The sequence below is a fragment of the Leuciscus leuciscus genome, assembly GCF_965113295.1.
Source record: "Leuciscus leuciscus genome assembly, chromosome: 16".
NCBI lineage: Eukaryota > Metazoa > Chordata > Actinopteri > Cypriniformes > Leuciscidae > Leuciscus > Leuciscus leuciscus.
In genome coordinates, this window is record NC_138740.1 from 3,233,427 (window position 1) to 3,258,994 (window position 25,568).

Genomic DNA, 25,568 nt, shown 5'->3' on the forward strand with positions numbered 1-25,568 from the left:
TCTAACCCCCTATAAACCCCCCAAAACCTACCTCTAACCCCCTATAAACCCTAAAAAACCTTACTCTAACCCCTATAAACCCCAAAACCTACCTCTAACCCCCTATAAACCCCCCAAAACCTACCTCTAACCCCCTATAAACCCTAAAAAACCTACCTCTAACCCCCTATAAACCCTAAAAAACCTTACTCTAACCCCTATAAACCCCCCAAAACCTAACTCTAACCCCTATAAACCCCAAAACCTACCTCTAACCCCCTATAAACCCCCAAAACCTAAATTTAACCCCCTATAAACCCCAAAACCTAACTCTAACCCCCTATAAACCCCAAAAAGCTAACTCTAACCCTCTATAAACCCCCCAAAATCTACCTCTAACCCCCTATAAACCCTAAAAAACCTTACTCTAACCCCTATAAACCCCCCAAAACCTAACTCTAACCCCTATAAACCCCAAAACCTACCTCTAACCCCCTATAAACCCCCAAAACCTAAATTTAACCCCCTATAAACCCCAAAACCTAACTCTAACCCCCTATAAACCCCAAAAAGCTAACTCTAACCCTCTATAAACCCCCCAAAATCTACCTCTAACCCCCTATAAACCCTAAAAAACCTTACTCTAACCCCTATAAACCCTAAAAAACAGAACAATATGTAATTACACAGTAAATCCATAGTGTTGTGGGTATTTATTGTTAGAAATAAGGCCCCAGGAATGACTGGAATAAACAAACCCATTTATTAGTAGGGAGTATCCAGATCATTTTGTCCATATAGTGTCTAAGAACAGTTTCGTATCAGTTTCTGCCTTTATGAATCTGATTTGTCCCTTTCTTTTCTTTTTGCATAGGCTGAAATGTCAATGTGATTGTACGCAAAAGAAACAATGAGGTCAAGGCAAGCAAACAGAACCGAGTAAAGCGAAGTCAAGTCCAAGTGACTGAAAAAAAAGTATATATGTGGAGGACAAGAAACAACCTGAGGACAAAAGTCTATCAAGCATTATTTTTATCTGATTAGAACATAATTATGAACACAATGTTTAGTTCTCCAGAAAGGTGGAGTTGAAATGTTACAGATGCAATAGAAAAGGCAACTGAACTTTAACCAGGGAAATGTTTGTGCCAAATTACGACATTCTTAACACAGCCTCTCTTAGGTAACAGGACAAGGTGAATGAACAAGAGTAACAAAAGACAGCAGCGAGGAAATGCCCCACTTCTGAGATCTGACATTCTTCATGTTTTATTCTGGCCATCCTTCACAGATGAAAAGCAACAGAACAAAAAAGTAGTGTGGACCTTTGGAAATAATCATCACCCATGTTATGAATACTTACAGTGGGCTTTCATTACATAAACACACACAATTAGACGCCATGCGAATACAAAACCAGGGGAATAGAGAAGGTAAAGGAAGGTACGGTCCTTCGGGGAAGGACACAAAAGGTGTCAGGATAAGAAAAGGGTTATAAACCTTGATGCAATATTTCCTCCAGTGATCGAATGACGTCACAAAGCGTATTTTCTTCCTGTTCTGGAAAGAATAAAACAGGCCTGATTATAGTCACATTAAAGATGATGCTTGGTTTCCATTTCCCAGTTTCTACATGCGGTAATGGTTGAAAACCATGTTATTTATGTATACGTAGAGCTGGGCGGTGAAACGGTTCATATCGAATACCGGTGTTTATATTTGATATGATATAAATTTTTTAATATACCACAATACCGGTGTATGTGGCTTTAAGGCGAGACACTACAGGTGAATAGGGTAAAAATATTAACTAGCAGATATCACCATGAAACTTTCCCAGTTGATTACCTACATTAAGATGAGAAGAAAAAAAATGTATTACAAGTTTTCTGTAATTTAATGTTTAAATATGCAAATTAGGCAATATCTAATTAAATATGCGCTAATTTGCATATCGAAAAACGAAATCTGAGTATTGGATAAAGCCAGGGTAAAAATTATTTTTTCATTGTGTTCACATATTAGATGGGGAAAAAATTACAGAGGGATTTATGGATATCTACTTTAGTTATCCTGTAAATCAGAAAATACTGTCAATAGCCTTAAAAAAATGATTTTCACAATTTTTTTGGAATAAAATGTTATATAAATCAGGCTAGGAATAATATATTTACAAATCCCTCTGTAAATGTCTTCATAATACAACTAGGTACAAGACTGGAGAGTTTGGTGTATATAGATGCTACTGAAGTGGAGATTTCAGACTTGGAATTTGAGAGAAAAGTCATTTTGAGAAAACGGGCTTTAAAGATTTATATCAGCCAAATGAGATTGTGCCTTCAGCCCTTTTACTTTCACGATTGGTTGCTGATAAAAAGGAAATGACCATATTTGGATCCGACAGCATTGTACAGGAGAGAGGGAGCTTTTAGAACAGATTTTCCAAAAGGCTTTGACATAGTTGAATAAACATGAGCACTGACCGTTTCAAAGTCAAAACGCGGCGCGGGTGTTTTTATATGAATGTATTTTTGAAGTGAACCTGCGGTCTTTAGAAAAGTTTTGATGTTATTTTCATTTAATCTTTCTTCATCTTTCCTGATAAAGCAGCGTTTATCAGCGATATTTCTGCCGCTCCTAAAGCAATACAGTGCGTAACACAAATGCAATAGCATGTCACTCTGTAGGCATCGTACAACAGTTCCCACACGAGCGATTTAATAGATTATCATGACAGAATATGCTAATCGATGACTTGAAGATAATTAACTCCACATCAGCGACATAAATTCATCAACTAACCAATCAGAAACGCCCTGTTGCTTCTACATGTTGTCACTTCTTCTCGAGTCTCTCCATCATTGTCTGACTCCGGTTTAAACATTAAAGACAGAACAGTTTCTGACATTTTAGTGTGTGTCGGTCTGAGGTCATCGGAGCTGCTAACACACACACACACACACACACACACACACAAGCTCTTGAAGCTCCGCCCTCTGCGCCGGGAGCAGCAGCTCATTTGCATTTAAAGGGACACACACGAAACGACGCGTTTTTGCTCACACTCAAAAAGGGACAATTTGAACATGCTATAAAAAATCATCTGTGGGGTATTTTGAGCTAAAACTTCACACACACACTCTGGGGACATCAGAGACTTATTTTACATATTGTAAAAAGGAGCATTATAACATTCACAAAAAAAAATGTGCATTCACATTTTTGGTGTGTGTGAGACATGATGATGACGTAGGCTAACTGATGCGGTGTGTTTTTGTTAGCTTACCCAGTACAGCGCGGTGTCGGAGAGAATCTTGCCTAAAAAACTCTTAAAGCTACACTGTGTCATTTTTTAAGTTGATTCTTAGCAAAAAACACTTTGTTCTTTCAAAATGATATGTGCTCATTAATGTGTAATTACTTCTACCAACTAATCAAGTATTCTCGTAAGCGTAGAATCTGCCATTTATAATACATGATACGAGCGAGTCACTCGAGTGGCGGCAGCCATGTTGCGCCTCCATCTTGAAAATACATGTGCCAAAGAGGGACATACCTGGACATTCAAGCTTCGCCTCTCGCGTTCTGACACTCAGTGGCACTGTGACGAATGCGAGGGGGAGATTACTCACGACTGCCGGCAGATTTGAAATAATACGTCCACCGTAGGAGTTAAAACGCCCTCGGAATGGGAGGAGCTAGAAAGTAATATTCAGTTGGTAGTCATAAACTATTTCACCGCTAGATGGGAGAAAATCCTTCATAGTGTAGCTTTAAAACAAAATTTTGTGACACAACAACATTAGTTTTTTTTCTAATTTCAAATGCAAAAAACAGAGTGATGGTTGCAGTGCTGATCCTGGGGGAATATGGCACGGCTGGAAAAGGCTCTCAGCCAATCAGATTCGAGAAAAAGAGCGAACTGTTGTATAAATATCTATATAAATAAACAAGCCGATGGCTGTGGGTTGTGTATGATACACAGGCTCCGATTTCTCAGTTTCAGACTTTGATTCCACCCATTGGGATGATTTCAAACGTTTTATATATATTGAGCTGATTTCTGAACACATTGTCTTCATCTGTCACGCGTCTCCCAGATATGAGGCGCATGTTTCTGCCTGAGTTTGTTGTGTTTGAAACGACTTTGTAAAAGTCTGTAAGTGTGTCGTTGAGTGTGTGCATAGCAGCTAGTGTCACTCTTATTGAGTCCTTATCAGTGGCCAGGTGATCACATGGGATGGGAATGTGCAAGATAAGCTTAAGCACATACAGTACGGTGTTAGATGTCATGTGTTTCATGTCATGTGTCTTGTTTTTTTTCCTAAAACAAGCTAAAATTTCTGCCAATGGGGTAAGAAAAATAATCTGTTTTTTTTGCATTCGAATTAAGATTATTTTTTAACCCCATTGGCAGAAATTGAAGCTTAATTTTAACCTAATTTAGATTTTTTCCCCCCAGAAAAAAATACATTATCTCATGGCATTTTATTCATCTAGGAAATGCATCTTGATTTAAGAATTTTTTGATATTTGGACTGGAAACAAGATTAATACAAGATAATTTGCAGTGTAGTTACAGTAGGACTCGTAAAGTAATGCGAGGTGGATTGCACTCGCTTGACGGCACAGAAATGTTGTTTACAGTCAATAAGGACAAAGTTTCAGTTTTATTCTTCGTTACATAACGTGTAAGCCTCATAAAGGAACTCGACAAGAAAATACTGCAAGTCACCAAATGGCAATGCCAAATGCTGTATAGGCACTCTCACATAGTTTACAAAACTAGGCCTGTTTCACGATCGCTATAAGACACAAATCTGCCGGTGCACTTTTCTACTTTTGCAACTACGTTGAGGAAAAAAAAGTGCTGAAAAACACACAGGTAACTCTACCTGGGCAGTGGAAACTGCTGAAATCTCACATTACGCTCGCTGAGAGCCAACGCCAGGTAGAGGTGGTGTCAGGTGACTGCCAGCTGTCAATCAAACTCAGCACAGTCACAAAGCTGATGAGTTCACATAGCACTCAATGTGTTTACAATACATATTTGAGATATAGCAAAAACTATCATGGTAACACTTTACAATAAGGTTAAACATTAGTTAACTACCTTAGTTACACATGAACTAAGAATGAACAATACTTCTACAGCATTTATTAATCTTAGATAATATTCATTTCAACATTTACTAATAATAGGTTATTAAAATTAAAGGCTGTATTTGTTAAGTAAGGGTTAAGGCCCGACGAGGTGTCCATTGTCAGGTATTAATGGACGACGGCGAGGCGTGAACCGTCCGACGCGCAGTGGAGGTCCGAAGTCCATTAATACCTGACAATGGACACCTCGAAGGGTATTAACCCGCTTATATCATGGTCACTTGCCAAATAACACATTTGTAAAACATTAGTTTATATTTGAATTAGTTTTACAATCGAAATCGAAAGTTTTTACAAACAATAACTTGGTTTCCCTGGTTACGCCTGACGGTTTATTTAGCAACCGGAGATATTTATAGTCCGCTCAGCTCGTAGAAGCCTTCAGTTTACTGCCTGTTGCTATGGTTACTCACAGCTGATGACTGCCTGTTGCTATGGTTACTCACAGCTGATGACTGCCTGTTGCTATGGTTACTCACAGCTGATGTAGCCAGCGCATTTATTTATTCATTTCGAACGGTAAACAGTCAGTTTCACCAGAACTCCTTTACTAGGTGTCCTCTAGCACTTTTTAATGGACACCCTGCAGCCAATCAGAATCGAGTATTCACCCAGACCATGGTATAACATTAGTTAACGCACTGTGAACTAACATGAAAAAACAATGAACATTAACAAAGATTAATAAATATTGTAACTAATGCAACTCATTGTTAGCTCATGTTAGTGAATACATTAACTAATGTTAACTAATGAACCTTATTGTAAAGTGTTACTCATATCAAATCACAATTTTATTGATTCTTCTTCATGGTAGTTTGCAAACTGCAGTAAAGCCAAACTTTAAAAATACAAAAACAAGCTGGCAAAAGAAAAAGAATGACAGACCATTTTATAATCACTTAATTATTATTTTATCTGTGTTATTAAAAATAAGAACAAAGATGCAAAATCACAAATAAGACAAATAAAATAAAAAGTGCTTTGATTTTTTTCCCATCTAGGTCTATTTACCACTAGCATTCAAGTAAGAAATTGGGTTACACTTTATTTTAAGGTGACGTAGTAACATTGTACTTCTTCACATAAGTACTGAGTAATATTAATTAACTATGTACTTACTATAGAGTTATGGTTAGTAATTATGCATAATTGACTGTTATTATTACTATAGTAAGTACATTTAGTAACGTGTCACTACGTCGCCTTAAAATAAAGTGTTACCAGAAATAAAAATAAGACTTCACTGTATGAATTACATATACATTGATGCTCCAAAAGTGATTCAGTCGAGAGCAGCGAGTGGTTTTCTCTTTGATTAGCATTAGCAGCAGGTTTATTAGCGCGCTGTCACTTTAAGAGCGAATGTAGATCCGTGTTCAATCCTTTTGCTCATTTGAAGGCTTTCGATTATTAGGTTCATTAATAAGACCAGCCCTAAAAACGCACAAACAAAAATAATATGTCATTCACACACAATGTCACTCGCCTGCTGTCGAATACAGGATGATTCTCATAAAACCTGCACACGAATGCTGGGTCATATTTGACCTGAAAATCAAAAGAAAGAAATAAGATTCTATATTTTGCATAAAGAAAGAGAAGCGGGTTTTTCAACATGGCGGCACACTGATCGCACGCGTTTATTTGAGCTCTTACAGCATGCGGCGATTTCATTTTTAAACAGCCTTATAACGGTCTGAAACTGAACAAATAGGCTAACGTTACATATAAGTCACTGTAAACAACACTACGACAAAATGGCATCGCGAACAACAAAGAAAAAACATCCAAATCAAGACGAATCCAATGCCGTGCCTGCTAATCCTCATGCTAGCATGGCACCTGAGGGTAAAGAAGTCAGCGCAAATAGGTCTACTGACAAAAATCAAGAGTGCAACATTATGAGTGCAATTGCAAGCATGAGAGAAGACTTTTCAGTCCAATTTACAGGAATCCTTTCAGCCATACAGGAGGTTAAACAAGAAGTTAAGGAATTTTCTGACAGGATGTCAACTGCAGAACAACGTATCAGCGATACAGAAGATCAGGTGTCCGTACTGCAAAATACCGTAGACACTCTTCAGCAACAGGTGAAACTTCTTGGAGTTAAACTGGAAGACCAGGAAAATCGAAGTCGTCGTAATAATGTGCGCCTCGTTGGCCTTCCTGAAGGCGCTGAGGGCTCAGACACGGTGGGTTTCCTTGAGAGATGGCTGCCTGAGGTACTGGGACCAGAGTCCTTTACCAACCCGATAACCATTGAAAGAGCTCACCGCTTACAGGACCGCCGAGATCGGAACGCTCCCAGAATACTCATTATGCGCTTCTTGAATTCTAAGGATAAAGACAAAGTGTTACAAGTCGTGCGGGCCAAAGGCAAGGTAACATATGACGAACGCGAAGTAAAGTTTTTTCAGGATATCGCCAGAGAAACGCATCTGAATAGAAGGAAATTCTACGAAGTGAAGCAACAGCTTAAAGCCATGGACATCCGATATGGAATCATTTTTCCAGCGAAGTTGCGCGTCACTCATGCAGGACGAGACCGCACTTTTGAGAGTCCAGCTGAGGTGGAAAATTTCATTCACAACCTAAAGGATTCAAGCTCTTAACCCTTCAATCAAGAATGGCCGAATACAGAAGAAAGGAACTGTCATGTAACGAAATATATATAACTATATTTTTCTTTTTACGTTTGAGACTGATATGTATGTGAAATAGGATTGATTGACAGTTCAAAGGGACCTGGCTGATGGAACTCGGTACGGTTGTGGTCAGTGACTTCTAATTTTTCATATTTGAATTTAGTAGTTCTCTCTATTATAATCCGTTGAATATTTTGAACTTGATATAAGCTGTTTTTTTTGTTTTGTCTTGTTTTTTTTTGTGGTTATTTCAGTTTTTATTATAGGTTGTTCAATTTCTAATATGTTAAGCCGTTTGGTTTGTGGGAGCATATGGCAGAGAATATGCTTGTGATCAGTGTTATGCTGCTCCTAGCGATAGGATCGGTGACACAAAGTGTTGAATCTCCAGTTTATGGGTATGTACGAGTAAAGCACTGGCGAGTTCAGGGAGCCAGTGCTAAGAGAAGCATCCTATGTATATTTAATTATTTTTCAGTAACAGGGGCAATTGCATTTTACTATAACAGGCTAGGGTACAAGCTTGTAATAATAAGCAGATCTCAATTTAGGCACTAACACTGTAATGGACTCTACTTCAGAACTTAAAATAACATCGTGGAATGTGAGAGGTTTGGGGAAATTAACTAAAGTAAAACAAGTAATGACCAGAATTAAACAAATTAATCCCTCAATTGTATTTTTACAAGAATGTCATATATCTTCAAATGACACGACACCAATACAAAGGCGTTGGAAAGGCCACATTTATTCAGCTTTATTTTCTCCTAACTCTAGGGGGGTTATGATTTTAATACACAAGTCAATTCCATTTCAAATATCCAAGGTTTTACAGGACACAGCAGGGCGTTACATAATAATTCAAGGATCTATTCTTAATGAAAATATTATTTTGGCAAATGTGTATGGTCCTAATACAGATTGTCCAAGTTTTTTTGAAAAATTATTTCTTTTACTGTCTTCTTTGTCAGGAAAATTGATAATTGCTGGAGACTTTAATTGCACATTATCTCCTAGCCTTGACCGCTCAACAGGATCAGATACAACACACATACAGTCTAGAAAAAAGATATGGAACTATATAAGAGAACTTAATCTATGTGACCCATGGAGAAGGCTATACCCTAGTAAAAGAACATATTCATGTTGCTCTACAGTGACAAAGGGTCATTCTCGAATTGATTATTTTTTAATTTCTAATGACCTCTTTCCAAGAGTAACAATTTGTGAGTATGATTCTATTGTCATTTCGGATCATGGACCAGTGTCTTTAGTTTACAAATCAATAAGTGATATGAAAGAAACTCGTCGCTGGCGCCTCCAACCGAAATGGCTGCATGATTGTGATTTTATCAAATTTATTGGAGAACAGATAGATAATTTTTTCAAAGAGAATAAAAATGAAACTTCGGCTACTATAAGGTGGGAAGCATTCAAGGCATATATCCGAGGTCAGATAATTTGTTTTACAAGCTCAAAAATGAATAAAATAAAATTGGAATTAGATTTATTGGAAAAAGAAATTAAGCTTGCAGAGGGAAAGGCTTATTTAGACACTTCAAATACAATACATCATGAACTTCTTAAACTTAGGGCTCAATATAATACTCTTTCCATAACAAAAGCTGAAAACAGCTTAATAAGATTGAAACAATCTTTCTATGAACATGGAGAAAAAGCAGGAAAACTATTAGCATGGCAAATAAAAAAATTGGACACAGAAAAAGCCATTAATAGTATACAAATGGTGAATGGGGAAATAACATCTGATCCTTTAGAGATAAATAATGCTTTTGTTTCGTTTTATAAAGATTTATATAAATCTGAATCAACACATTTTACTGAAGACCAAGCTCGATTTCTCAATGATCTTCAGTTTCCACTCATATCAGATGATGATAAAAATTATTTAGACCGTACATTTGAAGAAAGTGAAGTCATGGAATCTATATCAAAGCTGAAGAATGGTAAATCAGCTGGCCCTGACGGTCTGCCAATTGACATATATAAGCTTTTTAAAAATAAATTGGTTGGCCCTCTGAAGGAAATGTATGCCGAATCGTTTCAAAATGGTTATTTGCCACCAACTTTGAGAAATGCCTTAATTACTTTAATTTTGAAACCTGACAAATCTCCTACTAAATGCGAGTCATACAGACCAATCTCTCTACTCAATACAGATGTAAAGATCATTGCCAAAATATTGGCGTCAAGATTAGAAAAATGTCTTCCATCTGTAATAGGTCCAGACCAAAATGGATTCATCAAGAATGGTCAGGCTACTCATAATATTAGGCGCGTTTTAAACATTCTGTATGAAAAAAGGGAAGTCCCTGACACATGTATCCTATCACTTGATGCGGAAAAAGCGTTTGATAGGGTAGAGTGGCTGTATATGAATGAAGTATTGGCTCGTTTTGGTTTTGGAGATTCATTTCTACGATGGGTCAATATTTTATACTTTAGACCAATAGCAGAAGTTAGGACTAATAATACAATATCAAGACCTTTTAATATATATAGGGGCACACGTCAAGGATGCCCACTTTCGCCAATGCTCTTTATTCTAGCATTAGAGCCTTTAGCAATTGCAGTCAGAAGTAACTCTATCATTAAGGGCATTCAAATTAAAAATCGCGATCACCGAATAGCACTATATGCAGACGACACCATTCTTTTTCTAACAAGACTTGAGAGATCCATTCCAGCACTGCTCCAACTGATTGATAGATTTGGAAAGTTCTCTGGCTATAAAATTAATAAGACCAAATCATCAATATTGTTTTTAAATACCCAAGAAAGGCATCAACCACCGGTTGGGCATCCATTTATAAATGCAATTAATGACTTCAAATATTTAGGCATAGTTATTACTCCCACAATTGACAAGTTAGTTCCTGCCAATTACAACCCAGTTATAACCAAAGTCTGTGACGCTGTAGACAGATGGTCCTCCCTACCAATCTCATTAATTGGTCGTATAAACATTATAAAAATGAACATTCTTCCCAAATTTTTATATTTATTTCGCTCTATTCCACTCTCCCCTCCATTAGGCTTTTTCTCTAATATGAAAAAAAAACTAACCAAATTCATTTGGAATAATAGACGCGCAAGGCTTCGCCTAACATTGTTATATCTCCCTTATGATAGAGGAGGTTTACGTTTACCCAATTTGCAGTGGTACTATTGGTCTGCCCAGTTGGCTTGTGCCACCTATTGGTTCTCCTTGCAGCCGAAATTACCCTGGGTAGAAATAGAATCTATAGTTGCAAAAGGTATAGGGATGGATATGTATTTGTACTCTGACTTGTATAAAAATCTAAAAAAGGCTACCAAAAATCCCTTTGTTAAAAATACTTTGATAGTATGGAATGATGTTCAACACACATTGGGAGAAGTCCCAACTCTCTCTTACTTCTCTCCTATTTGGGGAAATAGGGACTTCAGACCAGGGGAAAATGACTCTGGCTTTAAACAGTGGGCACTAAAAGACATTCGTAAGGTTGGGGATTTGTTTGAGGGAGATACATTGATGCCCTTTAAAGATCTTAATGAAAAATTTGGAATCCCAATGAAACACTTTTTTAAATACTTGCAAATTCGCAGTTATATCAATGACAAACAAAATCATTCACTATCTAGACCTATACCAACAGAACTAGAAAAGGCTATGTTTTATGAGGAACTTAGTACAAACCAAATTTCACTGTTTTATTGCAAATTTGTAAACGGTTCTAAGGAATCATCTGATTCCAAGAGAATTGCTTGGGGTATAGATTTGCAATATGACCTTTCAGATTCAGAATGGAGCCAGATATGTGTTAAAGCCCAGAATTTGTCAATTAACACTAGATTTAAGCTGATCCAATACAACTGGGTAATGCGTACGTATGTCACCCCTGAAAAGTTAAACAGGTTTAACCCGGAAATCCCAGATATATGTTTTAAATGCCAAAAACATAAGGGAACATTCTTCCATTGTATCTGGGAATGTGAGGTGATCAAGACATTCTGGCAAAAAGTGACAGCACTAATTTCTTCAATTATTTCAAAACCAATTCCAATGACCCCAGAAATATGTGCTTTGGGTTTAATTCCTGTAAGTCTACCATTATCAGGTTATCACACTAAAATGATTGACATTTGTCTAGTTCTTGCAAGACGTTTAGTAGCATTTTACTGGAAGAACATAGAAGGTCCATCCATTGATCATTGGTTAAAAGATCTGTCACATTGTATTGCATTGGAAAGAATAACCTACAGTATAAAGGGCAAACTAAAAGATTACCATAAAATATGGGATCTTTTTATACATTTTCTGGAAAATAACCAAATATCGATACAGGCAATATTAGATACCTCTCACTCAACTGATTGATATGTGTATATATGATGTACTTATGTATTTGAAAATATTTGGACATGTCTGTCTTAGCCTTTGTATAATAACTTCTATACCTGTGTAACTGATTTTTTGGATGCTGAGGGTGGGTGTGGGTGGGGGTGGGAAGATAGTTAATATATATAAAATGTTTTGTCTTTTGGAAATGTTATTGTTATGCTCCATGTTTTTCAATAAAAATATGTAAAAAAAGAAAAAAAAAAGAAAAAAAAAGAAAAGAAAGAGAAGCTTGTTTTAGGCCCTTTTTTTGTTGCATTGTGACATTTTAATTACATGCTTTGGCTTATGTTGTGCTGATTTTAATTTACACAGTGCACATTTTTACATTACTTTTGGAAAAAGCGTATTGCTCCTAAAATAGGCTTCATTTGCATTTAGCAAAAATAGACAGTACTGTGCAAAAGTCTTAGGCATGTTAATATCCCCCCCATTAAAATGGTTTTAAGTCAGTTATTTCTATATTATGCTGTAGTGTGTCGTAGGAAATATCAGTTTACATTTCCAAACATTCTTTTTGCCATTAATTGTAATAATCCAGTGAGATTTGTGTATGCACAAGAAGTCTGACAACAGCCGGTGTGATCTGATCTCACCATCATCGAGTCCGTCTGTGATTACATGAAGAAACTGAGACAGACTAAATCCAGAAGAACTGCGGGAACGTCTCCGAGACGCTTGAAGAAACCTTCCTGCAGAGCTCCCTGAAGAACTATGAGCAAGAGTACCTGGACAAAAGCCGTTTTAAACGCAAAGGGTCGTTACACCATATATTGATTTGAATTAGTTAATAGACGTTAAATCATAAATAAATTCAATTTATAATTGTATTTTTGAAAGCATTCTCACTTTACAGCATTTTAACACGAGTGCCAGTGCTCTTCCCAGTCCTGGAGCTTTGCAGGAAGGATTCTTCAAGCGTCTCGGAGACGTTCCCACAGTTCTTCTGGATTTAGTGTCTCAGTTTCTTCATGTAATCACAGACGGACTCGATGATGGTGAGATCAGATCAGACCGGCTGTTGTCAGACTCCTTATACACAAATCTCACTGATTACAATTAATGGCAAAAAAGAATGTTTGGAAATGTAAACTGATATTTCCTACTGACACACTACAGCAAAAGATAGAAATAACTGACTTAAAACCAAGTATTAACATGCCTAAGACTTTTGCACAGTACTGTATAATTTTTTTTTTCTGATTTGGGTTGAAATATAGTTTCTGGACATTTCTTTAATGAGATAAACCCGAGTGTGTTCTCTCTTTACTCTTGCCAAGTCTTTATCAGGCAGTCAGGTGACGACATAAGCTTAATGACTGACTGTTCAAACATTCCTTTCTGGATTCCTATTCAGTGACCTTGAGATCCTGGTGACCTTCAGAGGTGAAGTAATGTAACAGTGCCGACATTAAGAGACCATGAAAACAGACAGTGAACATTTGCATCTGTTCCTCTCAAATTTGACTTGCAAAATAAAAACAGCCTGATCAACTGAGAGATCACGCGCACACACGTCCTCTGATGGGTCTGCAGAAGCACATGTGACATGATATATGCTGACGCCACTGGGAAACGCTATCTCCGCCGGATCAAACCAGTGAAGAACATCATCGCACTTGTTGACACTGACCGGTCTCACTAGCACACACCTGCACATCTATGCTGGAAAATTACAATTTTCCCATTGCGCTGCAAAACCAAAACAAAAAACAAAATGGTCAAGTCTTCTGAGAATTAGAGATCATAAGATATAAGAGTTATTCTATGAAACCGGTCACTTTTCCAGCTTGATGAGATTCTTAAAGTAATGTTTTTTCATCAACATCAAACAAATAATGAAATAAATGTTAATAGTTTCCAGATGATATCTTTTTTTTGTTGTTGTTGGTACAATGACAACATAAAATGCATTCATTTTATTTAAAAATATACTTGTCCTGTACATTTGTGAATAAAAATGAAAATGAGCATATTAAAATATTAAAAATGAAAATGACGGGTAATAATAGATCATGACGGATTTTTTTACGACCCTGTCCGTCAAAATGACTGAAAATGCGGAGGTTTAACTCCGTGTCCCTGTATATACTCTGTGTCCCTGGCATCAAATATACTTTAAAAACCTATTTCAACTAATGATATGATTATTTTGGGACTTTAGAAAAGCCCAATACAATTAGCTTGGTGTTTATTTGTCATAACAGGTTTAATTCATAAAAGATTTGAGCGATCTTAGGTTGGATGTGAACTGAGGAATTAAAAGGAACTGATGGAGAAATGCAAAGCAAGAGGAAGAGGAAGAGAGAGAGAGAGAGAGAGAGAGAGAGAGAGGGGAGAGAGGGGAGAGAGGAGAGAGAGAGAGAGAGAGAGAGATAGAGAGAGAGAGAGAGAGAGAGAGAGGAGAGAGATAGAGGAGAGAGATAGAGAGAGAGAGAGAGAGAGAGAGAGAGAGAGAGAGAGAGAGAGAGAGAGAGGAGAGAGAGAGAGAGAGAGAGAGAGAGAGAGAGAGAGAGAGAGAGAGAGAGAGAGAGAGAGAGAGAGAGAGAGAGAGAGAGAGATATGAATGTTAAAGTGCCCCTATTATGCTATTTCAATAGTTCCTGTTTTTGTCTCCAACAACCGGTTTATATGCATCTACGGTTTAAAAAAACAAAAAACACTTAAATTTTCTCATAATATACATTGCAGCATCACCACTTTTCTAAAAGATTCTGTCTCTATAAACCTCTTCTTTCCGAGAGTCTACTCTGCTCTGATTGGTCAGATGGTCCAGTCTGTTGTGATTGGTCTACTCTGCTCTGATTGGTCAGATGACCCAGTCTGTTGCGATCGGTCTACTCTGCTCTGATTGGTCAGATGGCCCAGTCTATTGTGATTGGTCTACTCTGCTCTGATTGGTCAGATGACCCAGTCTGTTGCGATTGGTCTACTCTGCTCTGGTTGGTCAGATGACCCAGTCTGTTGCGATCGGTCTACTCTGCTCTGATTGGTCAGATGACCCAGTCTGTGATTGGTCTACTCTGCTCTGATTGGTCAGATGACCCAGTCTGTTGCGATTGGTCTACTCTGCTCTGATTGGTCAGATGACCCAGTGTGTTGTGATTGGTCTACTCTGCTCTGATTAGTCATACATAAACTATCTTTTATATTTTTTTGTCATCAAAATGTGTATATTTGATATCACAGCACACTGAAGTTTGAATAAAATCGAGTAAGTAGAGGACAGCAAAGCCGGCCTCAAAATGATAGAAAAATCTATATAAAAATCACATCACTTGAGTTTTGTGGATGTGCTTAGAAAAATTACCATTTTATTATCACATAGTAAAAGTTGGTTTACATTATTACATATGTATTATATGAGGGACAATCAGCACCTGATCTGTAGAACTCTAAAAAGATCTCAGCAACAAAGACACGGTCCTTACTTACAACTACAGCTAATGTAAAGTTGAGCTTTCAGAGCTGCTCATTCATCTCCTTTACACAGCGTAGGACGCTTGAAGCTCCACACAAAGACCTTTAAGGTAAAAATGAACTAATTTAAGATAATTGCCGCAATTAAAATCTTAATATGGAAGGAATGTGACGAATGCGTTCAGTCCCTGCACTTTTGTTAATTACAGTAGATGACAAAGACCAGCCGTTACAGTGTAAGAGAGAGAGGGAGAGTTGCGTTGGAACAAAACACAGATTAAACGTCAGCCAGTTGCACTGCCACAGTTTAGCGCTCTGAACTGTTACCTGGCACTAACTCACAGGTGAAGGACTAAAGAGAGGGAAAAAAGGAAAATCGTGGAAAGAGGCATGCAGTGCTCTCCGCTCTGTTACATCTTGGTGTTTGAAATATGCCTGAAATGCGATGTAATTATGGGATAGAAACCACGTCTACCGCACTCTGAATACCTTTATTATGAGCCAAAATGACAATGGTTTCAAGGAAGACACATCAGCGACATGAGTGACAGAGAACATTGGTGACGCGACAAATTGTCTTTATGCAAATGAACAGCGACAATATTCAAGACTCTTTGTACCATTAAAACAGGGCTCGAATTTCGGCGCGGATTGCGGGTATAAACCTCTCCCGTGTAGGAGTCGAGACATGATAGAATATGCACAATTGGCCCAGCAGTGCATCGTGACTAAAGTTGACCATTTTCACGTCTTTTTATGTCTCAGTTTAAACATTCAATCGATTTTAAACTATCCAGTACTCGTGCGCTCTCTGAGAGATGGTTTGCACACATACATACAGTAAAGCCGCCTCACAAACAGCTCACCAGTAACAAAAGTTATTTTTCACGGATTATATCGCTTTAACGGGAAAAAAAACATGCAAATTTGTGTTCCAGTCTTGGTTAGTATACTCGTAAACACAGTCAGTTATGTCTTAAATAAGCGTGACAGTGTGACAGACAGTATAATGATAACAGTAATGGATCCGTGCACTAGTGACAGCAGCCATATGTGTCAGTCATTAATGTTATCGTCAAAACAACAAAAGAAAGCTTTAATTGTAAGAAATCACAATTAATAGCCTATGTATTTAGTCAGGACATAAAAGACTATCAGTGTTATTTTACATTTGATTACTTTATTCATTTTCTGTAGTATTTCTGAATACTAGTGTTAGACCTACCCAAAAACTTTTCTCTTTATTTGTATCATTATTATTTTGTATAAATTTTTGCTACTTTTTTCAATTTAATTCAAAGAAATCAAACTTCCTTGTGTTGTGTAAACTCTTAACAACCAAATTACCCAATTGTAAAAACGCAATGAGTGAGCAAACATATAGGTGAGATAAATGTAACCAAAAAATTGTCACAAAAATCCATAAGAATAATCTAAGGGGGATTCCCTTAGTTATACATCATCTCATCATAGGCTCCACTCACTAGCGTTCAGTCGCATAACGGCTGACATTTGCCTATACTGGATGTGAGCGTTGCGTCAAAAGCAAATAGAAGTCATTATAATGACTGACGCTGATACACTGATACAGTATACAGATGTGTGTTCAGATTATAATGACTGACTCTGATACACTGATACAGTATACAGATGTGTGTTCAGATTATAATGACTGACTCTGATACACTGATACAGTATACAGATGTGTGTTCAGATTATAATGACTGATCCTGTCTACACTGATACAGTATACAGATGTGTGTTCAGATTATAATGACTGATCCTGTCTACACTGATACAGTATACAGATGTGTGTTCAGATTATAATGACTGATCCTGTCTACACTGATACAGTATACAGATGTGTGTTCAGATTATAATGACTGATCCTGTCTACACTGATACAGTATACAGATGTGTGTTCAGATTATAATGACTGACTCTGTCTACACTGATACAGTATACAGATGTGTGTTCAGATTATAATGACTGACTCTGATACACTGATACAGTATACAGATGTGTGTTCAGATTATAATGACTGACTCTGATACACTGATACAGTATACAGATGTGTGTTCAGATTATAATGACTGACTCTGATACACTGATACAGTATACAGATGTGTGTTCAGATTATAATGACTGACTCTGATACACTGATACAGTATACAGATGTGTGTTCAGATTATAATGACTGACGCTGATACACTGATACAGTATACAGATGTGTGTTCAGATTATAATGACTGACTCTGTCTACACTGATACAGTATACAGATGTGTGTTCAGATTATAATGACTGACGCTGATACACTGATACAGTATACAGATGTGTGTTCAGATTATAATGACTGACTCTGATACACTGATACAGTATACAGATGTGTGTTCATATTATAATGACTGACGCTGATACACTGATACAGTATACAGATGTGTGTTCAGATTATAATGACTGATGCTGTCTACACTGATACAGTATACAGATGTGTGTTCAGATTATAATGACTGACGCTGTCTACACTGATACAGTATACAGATGTGTGTTCAGATTATAATGACTGACGCTGATACACTGATACAGTATACAGATTAGAGGTCGACCGATTCATCGGTTTTGCCGATTAATCGGCACCGATAGTTGATTGGTGGAACTATCGTTATCGGCAAAAATACATACCGATAGTTTTTCCTGTTTGCGTCCGTTGCTGGAGCGGCTGAGAAGCGCGCGCTGTCATTCATTACACAGTAAGAGAAAGCTGAGAAGGGTCTGCTGGCATCATGCAGTACAAGAGCGGCCTCTAGAGGTGTAATAAAAACTATCGCTGATGCCTCGTGTTGTTTATTTCGACACGTGATTCTGCGTGCTGCACTGAGAGCACACGCTGCGTGGAGAGCGCTGACATCAGATGCGCGTTTAAAGCACCGACAGCTAAAAGGTAGCCTATGTATACACTGCATTTTTTCATATCATTATAAAGTGATTAATTTGTTGACTAAATGCTGCATTAGTAGAGAAAGAACAGCACAACAGTATGTTTGTTTGCCTTCGAGGCTGAGAGGACGCTAACATTAGTAGTACCTCAAGCGGTTAAAACACTGACAAAAATAAACGTAAGCCCGACCCGAATGTTTAATGTCACAATTGTTACCTCTATTTGCATTAGTTTATATCCAGCTGGTCACTTTTATGCATTTAATATGCAGAGAAGTTGCATATTTAAAGCTAGAGATGTAAGATAGTAAACTCATATGTTCATACAGCCGACAGAAACACAAACAAATCAGAAAAGCATTCGATTTCGGTTATTTTTTCGTCATCACTTTAATACATGTTTTGTTATTTTGATTAGATAATCATCAAGTGTTTATAAAATAGAAGCAAAAGTGTGAGACTATACATTTAATATTTATGTCATTTCAATGACTTCAATGACTACTGGCATTGTAGATATTTGAATGTAACTGGTTTTATTTGTTATTTAGAGTATTACTTTTTGTTTCAGTTTGAATTAATGTCTTTTATTGACTTCAATATTTATTCATATTATATATTTATTTCATTAAGCATGTTTTCATGGTTCAATACAGTTTTATTATTTTTATAATAAAGTTCAGCACTGTTTTACTTGGAGTGTTATGTTGTTTTTATCCAGTATCAATTTTAAAAACTATCGGTTGATTAATCGGTTATCGGCAAGTATGGCCCAACCTAGCTATCGTTATCGGTAAAATCCACTATCGGTCGACCTCTAATACAGATGTGTGTTCAGATTATAATGACTGACGCTGATACACTGATACAGTATACAGATGTGTGTTCAGATTATAATGACTGACGCTGATACACTGATACAGTATACAGATGTGTGTTCAGATTATAATGACTGACTCTGATACACTGATACAGTATACAGATGTGTGTTCAGATTATAATGACTGATGCTGTCTACACTGATACAGTATACAGATGTGTGTTCAGATTATAATGACTGACTCTGATACACTGATACAGTATACAGATGTGTGTTCAGATTATAATGACTGACGCTGTCTACACTGATACAGTATACAGATGTGTGTTCAGATTATAATGACTGACTCTGATACACTGATACAGTATACAGATGTGTGTTCAGATTATAATGACTGACTCTGATACACTGATACAGTATACAGATGTGTGTTCAGATTATAATGACTGACTCTGATACACTGATACAGTATACAGATGTGTGTTCAGATTATAATGACTGACGCTGATACACTGATACAGTATACAGATGTGTGTTCAGATTATAATGACTGACTCTGATACACTGATACAGTATACAGATGTGTGTTCAGATTATAATGACTGACTCTGATACACTGATACAGTATACAGATGTGTGTTCAGATTATAATGACTGACGCTGATACACTGATACAGTATACAGATGTGTGTTCAGATTATAATGACTGACGCTGATACACTGATACAGTATACAGATGTACAGATAATGGCGTCTCGGATCGTGCCACAGACTATATGTTTGTTCGGAGCATTTTATTTTGTAAACGAGGCAGAGTAATGGAGAGTTCAAAAAGAAACTGAATATTGAATCTGACTATCACAAACCACAAGAAAATAATTTAATAATGCTTTGTCTGTAAATTATGGTATTTTATGGACAATGTTTTCAAAACACTTTCTCACTTGCAATAGCGAGTGTGTGTTGATACTGTTTCCTATGCAGTGACGTTAGCCAATCATAACAGTGGCTGACAAGCCTTAAAGCAGCACTCAGTAGCTTCGGGATTTCTTCGCTGTATTCTCGCTTTTTGCTCGCAGGTTTCTCTCTAGAGCTCCCCCCACAGCTTCGGAATAGATATTTGACAACACTGTTGTAAAAACTCGTTGGTGATTCTCAGACACCAGAGGCTATAGATCAACGACATCAAAGCAGATGGGACATTCTTTAAAACGTCTTCTTCATTCGGGTTCGGACAGCGTGAGGGAGCGCAATAATGACAGCATTTTAGCAGATTTCTTTTGGCCGTAAAGCAATTGTTTACATCGCGAGACCTGATATCACGCGAGACTTCCTGACGCGGCGACCCGCCGGCTCAAAGTTGCAAGTGCGTATTTTCCGCTCACGGGCACCAGGGGGGTGCGAAACGACCACCATTCAACCCGAAATAAGTAATATAACCATTCCAATGACTCCGAAGCTGTTCAGTTAAGGTAAAAAAATTTACTTAGAGCACCTTTAAAAACTGATAATTTCACACAGAGGCTCAGAATGAGGGTTGAAAATAATCAGTTTTCTGCATATATATTTGTTAGTTTTTTCTGTACAAAAAAACTTTATTAACATTACAAGTGAACTTCAAGGAACATATACATTTTTTTTTTTTAAATAACTTTTTTTGAACTTTAACTTCTGGATTTACCAACAAATGAATTATTTGGGGATGCCTTTTTTTTTTTTTTTTTTTTACTAACTTGATCTTGAACTCCATTTAAATGCATGCCAAAGCAGAGTTTGGTTTATTGCCATTAGAAAGTGGTGCAACTTTTGCTGGACAAGCAGATTGGCATTTTCTGTAGATTAACCATAATGCACCCAACTGAGAGTATTCTAATGTCAGACATTTCGTTGTCTTTTGTCATGCTTGATCACTCGGAGACGCTGAAGCAATCTGTCACCTTCTACAGGAATTCCTCAGGGAACCCGAGGTCGAGCCGTCTGGATCATGCTGATTCCTCTTTATGAGTTACAGCTCTCTCATTTAATAAATTACAAGTGGGTCACATGATTGTGAATGCTAGAATAATGAAAGGACGATATGAACTAATGCTGAGATATTTAGTTGCACTGAGGCAAACATCACTATTACAGTATCCACCGTTTTCCTGAACGAGAGCGTTCCTCGTTACTCATACCAGAATCAGTTTTCTGTTCAGAATGTTTTACCGATATATTGGCCGATAAATCTAAATAAAAAATGTTATATAGTTTTTGAGAGTCTGATTACAAAAACAAAAGTCTTACCATTAAAATCCATGTCCCAAACACACAACTATAATGATCCTATATGACAGACTTGCGCTGCACATGTTGCACTTTACTGTATTTTCCTTTTTTGAAGTGATCACAATCATATTTCAAGCAATTCAAAGCCATCATGCCATCATGTTGATCGTGCATCCTTACTAGCAGACACTCAAACCATAAGTTGAGACCATAATGTTACTGAGACTAAACAAGCCAGTCAGACAGCAGTGGACAGAACTGAGGGAGCATTCAAGACACTTTAAACTATTCGAGCTCAAGAAGAAACACACACACACACACAGAACACACACACTGACTTCAGTTCTGTTTGAGCTTGAACGGACACATACACGCAACATATGTAAGTATCCTCGTAAACACAGTCGCTTATTGCTTACGTAAACTTAAACAATTTAGAAAGATAACAGATGCGTATCATTACATTGGATCCGTGCATTCGCTCTTAAAGGATTAGTTCACCCCAAAATGAAAATTTCCTAATAATTTACTCACCCCAATGCCATCCAAGATATCCATGTCTTTCTTTCCTCAGTGGGAGAGAAATTATGTTTTTTGAGGAAAACATTTCTGGATTTTTCTTCTAACAATGGACTTCATTGGTTCCCATCGTTTTTAAGTCCAAATCAATGCAGTTTCAAAAGTCTTTGAAGTGTTTAAACGGACAGGGAACTACATCATCACGCTGAAAGGTCGCGCCGGCGCCGGCAATACTATTTGAACTACTATTCATATTCATCAGAATGTTATTCATATACTATTCATATTCATATTCACTGAATACTATTACTATATATATATATAATAGCAAACAATACTATTTGAACTATCCTATTACGTACGGTCTCATTGTAAACAGTGGGGCGATACTTCTGCCGGCGCCGGCGCCACCTTTCCACGTGATGATGTAGTTCCCTGTCCGTTTGTTGATCAGCTCAATCCCAACTATTGAAGGTAAAAAGTCTATAAATTATATATATTTTTTGAAAATGACCAATCGTTTCACTAGATAACAAGCTCTTCTTCAGCTGTGATCACGTACAGCCCGTTTAAACACTTCAAAGACTTTTGAAACTGCATTGATTTGGACTTAAAAACGATGGGAACCAATGAAGTCCATTGTTAGAAGAAAAATCCAGAAATGTTTTCCTCAAAAAACATAATTTCTCTCCCACTGAGGAAAGAAAGACATGGATATCTTGGGATGGCATTGGGGTGAGTAAATTATTAGGAAATTTTCATTTTGGGGTGAACTAATCCTTTAAAGTGACAGAAGCCTGATAGTGAAGACTATGCAGTGCTATTTTACATTTGATTATTCAATGTCTGTATGTGAATACCGTTAGACTAACCTGGAAAACATAAAGCACTGTTTATTTCATTTCAATCTTTGTTCTATTGTATCTACGCTTTTATTTTTGCTTTGTTTATTATTTTCTATGTAGATTTACTCCCCAACAAAATCACCTCAATCATTCTAGAATTACTAATTCTTAACAAAAGAGCTATTCAAGTCACCTGGTGAAATTATTTTTATATCGCGATATATAATCGCAGAAAAAATAAATATCGCAATTACTTTTTTTTCCCCAATAATGCACCACCAAAACCATGATGGCGGTGGGTTTCGCATTAGCAAGTGCTTTTACTTTTTTGGAAAGTGATAATTTTCCCCTTTAATGTGGATCTCACATTAAATACTTATTTTTTATATTTTATAAGGCTTTTTTTCAGTGTTATTTTGGAATGATAGTCATTCACTTTCATTATATGGAAAAAGAGTGGCGGATACGTTCTTTACCACTTCTCTTTCTGTGCTCCACACTCATACAAACATAAAAGACCTTTTTGGACTATTCCTTTAAAACTCCAGAAGTGACAAGACCAGGGAGCAGCCGAAACAAGTACATCAGATCTTACCAAACTACGAACTGTTTGACAATATTTATTACAACGAGAGCTCAGATGACATTGCAGATCGGTTTACCTTCATCAGGCCTGACTTACATCTGCCTCACTGATAATGGCATGTTTAATGCGTGTAACAGAGCACACAGCAGTTTATTTCCAGATTTTATAGCGAGTTTAATTGTTTTTCGGAGAAACGAGAATGTGAACTCAGCATATTTCCTAAATATCCGCAAACATATTATGGTATTTTTTATGTTTTAGTACTAGAAGTCGACTCACGAAGACATGTTTAATTTAAGCGTTTGAAACTCACTTGATTTAAAAAAATATATATATAAAAAATGTAAATAAAAAAAGTTTGAAATTCAGAAAGTTTGGCTTTTTTAACCCCAGAACGTCAAAAGCCACAGTTTGAGATGCATTTAATAGATAAACAAGTTTGTTGCCTGGATAAACCAGTTTGCATTGAGGACGTACCGCACGTTAAAGTAACACCCAAACATTAATGGATTATCTTCATGCAAAACAACTGAATGTTACATTGTATGTAAATGATCAGTGTAAAACCTAACCTCGTGAACACACACCTAACTGACCCTGCCACAGATACAGGTATTTTTTTTTACCACAATCCAAGCATGCAAAGCTTCTTTGTTGTTGTTGCTAAAGAACATCAAATTTGCTTAAAAAAAGATGTTCTGTGTATGCATTCTCTGAAGGTGTGTCTTATTGACAGGAGCGAGAAGAGCTGCACTGTGTGTTTCAGACAGGTTTTCTGTAGGTGTTTTTATGCGTCTTGTTTCGAGATCCAGGAAAGCCCAACCGAGAACATGGGGAGAGATAAAGTTTCAGCAACTGGACAAAACCCCAGTGTCTGGTTTCCTGCGAACAACGCACAGCAAACCGGTCACGTTTTCACCACTCTTAATTCATCTCGCACTCATTACCAGGCTGAATAATTCATCTAAACTGGAGTCAGGACTGGGACCAGTCTGATACTAACAAGACAGAGATGCAGAATAACATGCTGTGGCAAAATACACTGCAAACCCCTGGTGTCTCTTTCTAACAGAAAAGTTATATGTTGTTGTTTTTTCATATAATCTGTATTATATGCTTTACATAAAGTATGTATTATTTTCTCTTCTGTACAGCACTTTGGTTGTTTTAAAGTGCTTTATAAATAAAGTTTGATTTGATTTGATTAACACTGATAAAACCTGTTCTTAGCTGGTTTTCTGCTGGTCTACCAGTCCCTTGTTATACATTTCCTCAACATGCCATGGCACATGTATAGTGAGGTCAGAATCTGTTCTGCATGATTACCTCTTTCCCTGGTGGGACAAAGTCCCCGAACATAATGCACTTCAGCACAAAACCCCTCTTGTGTAATAATAATAGCGTTACACTTACTTACCCCGTATTAAAAGTGCATGCTTTCGAGTGAACATCCAGTAACTTTTCAAGTGAAACCATTCTAGATAGTTACTGTCAATACAGAGTCATCATTTTATCCACCTGTTGACCGAAACTATTATTTACAAAAACGATACCAGCACTTGTAATAACTCCCCCGTGTATATCTGCTTACCTGAAGGCTTCTGTCAGGGCGTATTCCGACCTCACTGCTCGAGTCCACTGTGTTTCATAACGCCAGCTGTCGGGTTAATGTCATAAACTTGAGTGTTATAAACATAATTCCGTGTGTCTTCAGGCAGAGAGATGCGATGCGACTGCCACCTCTGTCTCGGGAGCGCGCAGAGGGCGGGGGGTAAAAGGGGGCGGGGTTTCAAAGAGGGCGGGGCGATTCCTGGAGAAAGTTTTCAGAACTGTCCATCATCAACAAAGTCAGTAAGTCACGGGATATTTGTTTATGATAAAGTTAATGCTGCATTAACTGTAAACATGTAAGTCCATAGATGAATGCTGAATAGTCAAAAGCTTGGAAAGCATATTGCCAATACTATCAGAAGCATATCTCGT

At 37.2% G+C, this 25,568-nt stretch overlaps 1 protein-coding gene across 1 annotated transcript in view; it reads right to left on the bottom strand.

Annotated features, from left to right (window-relative positions):
* Positions 1–25,314, bottom strand: part of shroom1 (shroom family member 1) — a 57,983-nt gene extending 32,669 nt beyond the window's left edge. The window contains exon 1 of the mRNA XM_082141207.1: positions 25,177–25,314. The gene's annotated coding sequence lies outside the window, so the exon portion shown is untranslated. The remainder of the gene's footprint in view (positions 1–25,176) is intronic.
* Positions 25,315–25,568: the final 254 nt, after the last annotated feature.